The sequence below is a fragment of the Neomonachus schauinslandi genome, chromosome 9 (genome assembly GCF_002201575.2).
Source record: "Neomonachus schauinslandi chromosome 9, ASM220157v2, whole genome shotgun sequence".
Lineage (NCBI taxonomy): Eukaryota > Metazoa > Chordata > Mammalia > Carnivora > Phocidae > Neomonachus > Neomonachus schauinslandi.
Window position 1 is genome coordinate 30,203,144 of NC_058411.1, and position 8,070 is coordinate 30,211,213.

Below are 8,070 nucleotides of genomic sequence, written 5' to 3' on the forward strand. Positions count from 1 at the left end.
TCACATTGATACTGTCAATTGTAGTCCATGACCACTGGGTTCTCTTCCATATTTGTAACACTCTTCCACATTGATGAGAATTCTGGTTTCTGTTCTCTGTAATGTTATTTATTTGCTTAATCCTAGAATAATAAAGTTTTAGAATTACTAACCTATACTACTGCAAAAAAGAAACCTGTTTGCTTAGGGTTCTTTTTGTCTTTAGCTCAAGGATTATATATATATAATTCATATACTATGTTTAAAAATTATTTGGATTAATTTTTTTTCCTCTTCATTGTGGTTATACTACTCACTTACTAAATGGTTCATGACATTTGGTTCTGTTTTTAATTCCAGTTTAGTTTTCCACTTCATCTTACTGACTCTTTCTGCTTTGTTGTAATATTGTTTTGAGGTGTGTGAAATACTAACGTGGCTCTAAATGTCAGAGCTGTCCAAAAAAGATTCTCAGTACCACACCCCTTCCTCCTCACCCCCATTCATTTCTTCTGTCTTTTCCACCTCATTCCTACTCCCCCAAAATAACCAGTTACTTTCTAGTTTACCTTTACTAGATTTCTTTTCTACAAAGGAATAGATATTTTCTCATTTCTCCTCTTATACAAAGGGCAACATATTTTATAAAATTTTGCACTTTGCTTATTTTCCATTTATTTAAGCATGAACTTGAGACATAAAGATACTTTTTGTCATATTTGCTTCAAGTATTTTTCCAATTTTTTTCAGCAAAGCTCATTTGCTTTCAACTACATTATAAAATAAATATCACTTATAGAAAAGTAAACAAAATAATAAGAGTATAACTGATTATACCTATGTAAATCACCATGCAGGTAAAGAAGTTGAACATTGCCAATACCCCAGAATCTCCATTATGTCCTCTCCTAATCACAACACTTGCCCTTCTGATCATAGATCACCGTTATCCTAGTTTTATGGTTAATCACTTGTTTTCTTTAAATTTTTACTATGTAACCATGCACCTCTAAATAAGTGTATAGTTTTGATTGCCTGTTTATTTTTGATATAAATGGATTTAGTGTTTCATGTATGTCTTCTTTTGTTTAATATGTTTATGAGGTTCATCAAAGTTGTTTCATGTTGTGGTTTTTATATTTTCATTTCTGTGTAGCATTCCTTTACATAAATATATTACAGCTTTTAAAATGTGTTTTAGGGGCGCCTGGGTGGCTCAGTCATTAAGCGTCTGCCTTCGGCTCAGGTTATGATCCTGGAGTCCCAGGATCGAGACCCACATCGGGCTCCCTGCTCAGTGGGAAGCCTGCTTCTCCCTCTCCAACTCCCCCTGCTTGTGTTCCCTCTCTTGCGGTCTCTTTCTCTCTGTCAAATAAATAAATAAAATCTTTTTTAAAAAAATGTGTTTTAATGGTGGTGGACATTTGGATTGTTACAGTTTTTGGCTATTATGAAAAACTGCTTTTATGAATATTCTTGTACTTTTGTGTATCATAGGCTGAATTCTATGTCCATCCCCCAGTACTTCGGAATGTGACCTTATTGGGGAATAGGGTCATTGCATATGTAATTAGTCAAGATGAGGTCATGCTAATCTTAATTAGGCTGGGCCCCTAATCCAGTATGACTGATGTCCTTATAAAAAAGAAGGCCTTGTGAAGAGACAGCAGAACACCATGCGAAGATGAAAGACTGGAGTGATCCATCTATAAGCCTGGGAATTCCAGAGATTACCAGCAAATCACCAGAAGCTAGGAAAAATTCCCCTGTAGGTTTCAGGAGGAGCATGGCCCTGCTGACACCTTGATTTTGGACTTCTAACCTTCAGAACTTTGAGACAATAAATTTCCTTTGCTTTAAACCACCAGTTTGTGGTACTTTGTTTTGGGAGCACTAGGAAACTAACAATGTACATGTGTTCGTGTTATTATTTTATTCAAATTGCTGGGTCACAAGTATGACTTTATACTACTTCCATTGACAGTGCTAAACTATTTTTCAGAGTTGCTGTATCAGTTTATATTCTCATCTGTTTATGAAAATTCCTCTTGTTCACCATCTTTGTTGACCTTTGATACTGTCAAAGAAAAATTTGGTTATTCTTTTTTTTTTTTTTTTTTTAAAGATTTTATTTATTTATTTGAGAGAGAGAATGAGAGAGAGAGAGAGCACATGAGAGGGGGGAGGGTCAGAGGGAGAAGCAGACTCCCTGCTGAGCAAGGAGCCCAATGCGGGACTCGATCCTGGGACTCCAGGATCATGACCTGAGCCGAAGGCAGTCGCTTAACCAACTGAGCCACCCAGGCGCCCAATTTGGTTATTCTAATGGGTGTACAGTGATACCTTATTGAGGCTGAAATTTATATTTCCTGGTATTGGTGACATTAAGCATCCTTTCATGATTATTGGCGATTTGAATATTTTTGTGAAGTGTGTCTTTTGCACATTTTTCTGGGTGTTCTTTTGTTTTTGTTTTTTTCCTTTGTCGTATAGAGTCGTAATTACAGTTCTTGGTATGTTTTGGAGAAGAGGCTTTTGTCTCTTATATGTACTGTCTTTTAATGTATCTTTTCTATTCTGGCTTGCCTTTTTACTCTATTGATGGTAACCTAAAAATGAATAGAAGTTCTTAATTTTAATGTAGCTCAGTTTATCAATCTTTTCCTTTTTGTGTCTTATTTGAGGTTTTTCTCTTCATTGAGTTTATGGAGATGTGCTCCTCCTATGTCTATTTAGAAGCTCTATTATTATACGTTTCACATTCAGGAATGTGGTCCATTTGGTGGGGATTGACCGAACAATTTGGGGAGAACTGACATTTTAGCAATATCACATCTTCAGAACCACAGACATGCCATATTTCTTCATTTATTTAGGTTTTCTTTAATTTCTCTCAGCAGAGTTTTGAGAATACAGGTCTTGTACATGTTTTGTTAAATTTATTCCAAGGGATGCCTGGGTGGCTCAGTTGGTTAAGCATCTGCCTTCGGCTTAGGTCATGATCCCAGGGTCCTGGGATTGAGTCCCGCATCGGGCTCCCTGGGGAAGCCTGCTGCTTCCCCTGCTTGTGCGCATGCTCTCTCTCTGACAAAGAAAATCTTTAAAAAAAAATAAAAAAAATTTATTCCGAGACATGTTTTTTTGATACTATTATAAAAGATGTTTTAAAGTTTTAATTTACATTTTGTCTGTCTTAGTATATAGACATATAGTAGTGTTTTTTTGTATGTTTGATCTTGTAGCCTGTTACTTTGCTAAATTCAGTTATTAGTTCTGGTGGGTTTTTTTGTACATTGCTTAGGATTTTCGACATCCATGATGTCACCTGGGAATAAAAAAAGTTTTATTTCTTTTCAGTCTAACACCTTTTTTAAAAATTGTGGTAAAATATAAATAACATAAAATTTCTCATTTTAACCATTTTTAAGTAAATAGTTGAATGGCATTAAGTACATTCATGTTATGCAACCAATGCCATCCATTTCCGGAACTTTTTCATCATCCCAAACTGAAACTCCATACTCATTAAACAGTAACTCCTCTTTTCCCCTTCCCCCAGACCCTGGTAACCAGAATACTGTATGTCACTATGAATTTGGCTACTCTAGGTACCTCATATAAATGGAATCACACAATATTTATCTATTTGTGTCTGGTTTATTTTAGTTAACATAAGGTGTTCAGGGTTCATCTGTGTTCGAGTAAGTGTCAATTTTCTTTTTAAGGCTAAATAATACTCCATTGTATGTATGTGTGTGTGTATTCACACACATTCTGTTTATTCATTCAGTCAGTGGACCTTTGAGTTTCCACATTTTGACTATTGTGAATAATGCTGCTATAAACATTTATGTACAGATAGGTTTGAGTCCCTGCTTTCAGTTCTTTGGGATGTGCACCCAAAAATGACAATTGTGGTTTTTTGAGGAACTGCCATACTGTTTTCCATGGCAGCTGCATCATTTTACATTCCAGCCAACCATGTACAAGGGTTCCGTTTTCTCCACATCCTCACCAACACTTGTTGGTTATTGTTTTGATTTGTTGTTTTTGTTTTTGTTTTGAAATTAGCCATGCTAATAGATGTGAAGTGGTATCTCATTGTGGGTTTGGTTTGCATTTACCTCATACAGTTCTGACATCAATTCCAGTGTGTGTATTTTTTCCACACCACCAAGCAATTCTCTTGAGACCCCAGCTGGGTGTCCTACAATTCAACTCAATTCTGACACCGTCTACCTGGAAACAGCATCAGATCCCACAGGTTAAAGGTTCAGTCTACAGGACTACCCACTTCAGATGCCAGTTACAAGTCCAGGTTGTCTCCTGGGCCTCTGCTTGGCTATAAGAGGTGCCCACGACCTCCTCTTCCAGTTAGATTAATTTGCTAGAGTGGCTCACAGAACTCAGAGAAACAATTTACTTACTAGATTACCAGTTTGTTATGAAAGGTGATAATATAATTCAGGAACAGCCAGTTGGAAGAGATGTGTAGGGCAAGGTATGTAGGAAGGGGTACAGAGCTTCTGTGACCTGCCTGGGTGTGCTACTCTTCCCAAATCATCCCATGTTCACCAACTCAGAAGCTCCTTGAACCCTGTCCTTTTGGGCTTTTATGAAGGCTTCATTATATAGAGATGATTGGTTAAGTCATTGGCCATTAGTGATTAAACTTCATCTCCATCCCTTTTGTGCTTGGGGTGGGACTGAAAATCCCAACCCTCTAGTCACATGGTTGGTTCTTCAGGTGACCAGCCCCCATCCTCAGGTGACCTCAGGGCATTCCAGAACTCACCTCATAACACAAAAGTCACCTTTATGGCTCTCCTCACTTAGGAAATCCCAAGGTTTTTAGGAGCCCTGTGCCAGGAAGGGGATGAAAATCAAATATATATTTCTTTTTTTTTTTTTTAAAGATTTTATTTATTTATTTGAGAGAGAGAGAATGAGAGAGAACACATGAGAGGGGATAGGGTCAGAGGATGAAGCAGACTCCCTGCTGACCAGGGAGCCCGATGCGGGACTCAATCTAGGGACTCCAGGATCATGACCTGAGCCTAAGGCAGTCGCTCAACCAATGGAGCCACCCAGACGCCCTCAAATATATATTTCTTATTAAGAATCACAATATCCTGCCTATCTAATGATTAGGGATGTTGAGCTTCTTTTCATGTACCATTTGTGTATTTTTTTTTTTAATTGAAGTATTTTATTAAAAATAATCTCACAAAATGATAGGGAAACTGTATATTTTCCAGGAAATGTCTCACATTATTTGTACATTTTTTAATTGGGTTTTTTTGTTGAGTTTTAGGAGTTCTTTATATATTCTGGATATTAATCCTTTGACAGATACATGATTTGTAAATATTTTCTATTCTGTGGGTTGCTTTTCACTCTGTTGATAGTATTCTTTGATGTACAAAAGTTTTTAATTTTGATGGTCTAATTTATTTTTCATTACCTGTGATTTTGTAAACTCTGAGTTTGGTCTTTGGTGAGTTACAAATAAAGATTACACTGGGTGGAGTTGTCACATAAAGGAAACTTTATTTGCAACAAATGAGATCACAGGGAATAACTTCGCATGGGGTGAGTGGGTTTCTTTTATTTAGGGTTAGAATGAATAGGAAGCGGAGCTTTGTTATTGCATGGAGAGGTGGACATAGGTTGTATAGGCTGCTTCAAAGACATGCTTATACATGTATCCTGTGTTATGTTAATGAAGCTTGTTCTCCTCCTTGGGTGGAGACTTTAATGATATAATGAGGTAGAGGTAACCGTCAGACACTCTATGGTCTACCTGCTCTGGTGTGGTCAGTCTCAAACTGGTTAGGCCTGTGGAGCTCTTCCAGTTGTTTGCCTCTAAAAGATAAGGTTAACATTCCTGTGAAGAAAAAGGGGTGTCAGTAGGGGTCTTGCTGGTGACAAGTTTTAACCTCATTAACCCTATAGGGCACCGTTCTAATTTTGATGTCATTTCGAAGAAATCATTGTCAAATCCAGTTTCATTAAGTATTTTCCCCTGCATTTTCTTCTAAGTATTTCATAGTTTAAGTTCTTAAATTTAGGTCTGTGATCCATTTTGAGTTAATTTTTATTTTTGATGTTAGATAAGGGTGTACAACTTCATTTGCATGTGGATATACAGTTTTCCCAATACCATTTGTTGAAAAGACTCATTTCCCCATTGAATAGTCGTGGCACTTTTGTTGAAAATCACGTAACTACATATATGAAGGCTTACGTGAAGGTCTGGGCTCCCTATTCCATTGATCTATATGTTTATTTTTATGCCAGTCACACACTTGATTACTGTAGCTTTGTAGTAAGTTTTGAATTTGTAACGGGACTAACAAGAGTTCGCTCCTTGGTGAGTTACAGATAGATACTACACCAGGTGGAGTTGTCACATAAAGTAATCTTTATTTGCAGCAAATGAGATCATGGGGAATAATTTCCAAAGCTGTGACTCCCCAAGCAGGGGGTAAGCAGGTTTTTTTTTTTTAATTTAGGGCTTAGGATGAATATTCAGAAAGGGGAACTTTGTAATGCCATGTAAAGGCAGGTGTAAGGTTGCGTAGACTTACTTAGAAAACATGCCTGTACACACATCATATGTTATGTTGATGAAGCTTGCGTTCCTCTTAGGGTGGAGACTTTTAACATAATGAAGCAGAGGTCACTGGAACACTTCTTGGCTCATGGGGGCAGGCATTGACTTGATGGCCGAGCTTAAGCTGGTTTAGGATGGTTTAGGCTACATAGTTCTTGGTCTGCTAGTAGGCAGTCTCTTCTGTGGTCTAAGACCATTTAGGGTAAGGAATTTAGGCCTTGCTTGTTCATAAGCTGGAACCATATCATTTGACCTTGAGTCCAGGCTACTGCAGAAAAGGCTGGTGTATTTGTTAGTGGGGTCTGAAAAGAAAGAGTAGCTAGCTGATTAGGGAGAAGCATTTCTCTGAAAAACAAGCTTCAAGTTTTCTACTAATTTTTACCTCATTAACCCTATGGGGCACAATTTCAAAATCAGAAGTATGAGGCCTCAAAACTGTTCTTCCAAGATTGTTTTGGTTATTTGGAATCTCTTGAGATTCCATGTGAATTTTAGAGTTTATAGTTTTATACTGCCCATATTCTGTGATTTTTTTAATGTCTGCAGGATCTGTAGTTAGGTCCCCATTTTTCCATTCTTGATAGTTACCATTTATCTTTTCTCTTTTTCTTGACAGTGTTGCTAACATTCCATTCATTTTATTGACCTTTTCAAAGAATCATTGTTACCAAAACCCAAATTCGGCTGCCTGGTGCTGGAAAGTCCAATACTCAAGAGATGAGTTTTGATTGGAAAGGAATATGAGCTTTATTCAGGAGACTGGCCACCAGTGGAGAAGGTGGACTCTTGTCCAAAGGCCCGCTCCAGGGTTTCTGCCTAGCCCAAGGATTATTAAAGGGGTTTAGGGCAGTTAATCAGTAAGGGAAGTGCAGTGGTCCGTAACATTTCTTGATCACGTGCAGATTCAATGGTGCCAGCTACAGACGTTATCTTGGTGCTTGGAGATTGTGCAGGGGGGTCATGCAAGGGGGTCTGGTTTCTGTTTTGTGAGTACAGAAGTGCTCTGTTTTTTCTGGGAAAGGATGCATGATCTATAGATATACAACGAAAGTTTAGTTAATCACTTGGGCTAAGGGTATTTGCTAAACTTTAAAGACTACTATAGATGACTTCATGGTTTTGTTGATCTCTCTGTTGTGTTTTTTTTTTTTACTCAGTGAATCTTTGTTGTTCATATTTGTAATTGCAGATCTATATCAAAAATATATTTACTCAGATTAAACTTCTGTTTAATACGTGTGTGTCAGTGAATGAGGTTTTTTCTCTGGTAATTTGGGGGTGGGACAGGATGTAATTTAGGTACTAAGTCTTCTGGGTGTGATAATTTCCCCATCTCTCTTGGTAGTCATAGGTTACCTGAAGCACAGATTGCCTTGCCTTCAATTTCCTAGGAACATTTTCTGCCCTTGCTTTCTGCAGCATCATAATTTCCTTCCTTCCTTCCTTCCTTCCTTCCTTCCTTCCTTCCTTCCTTC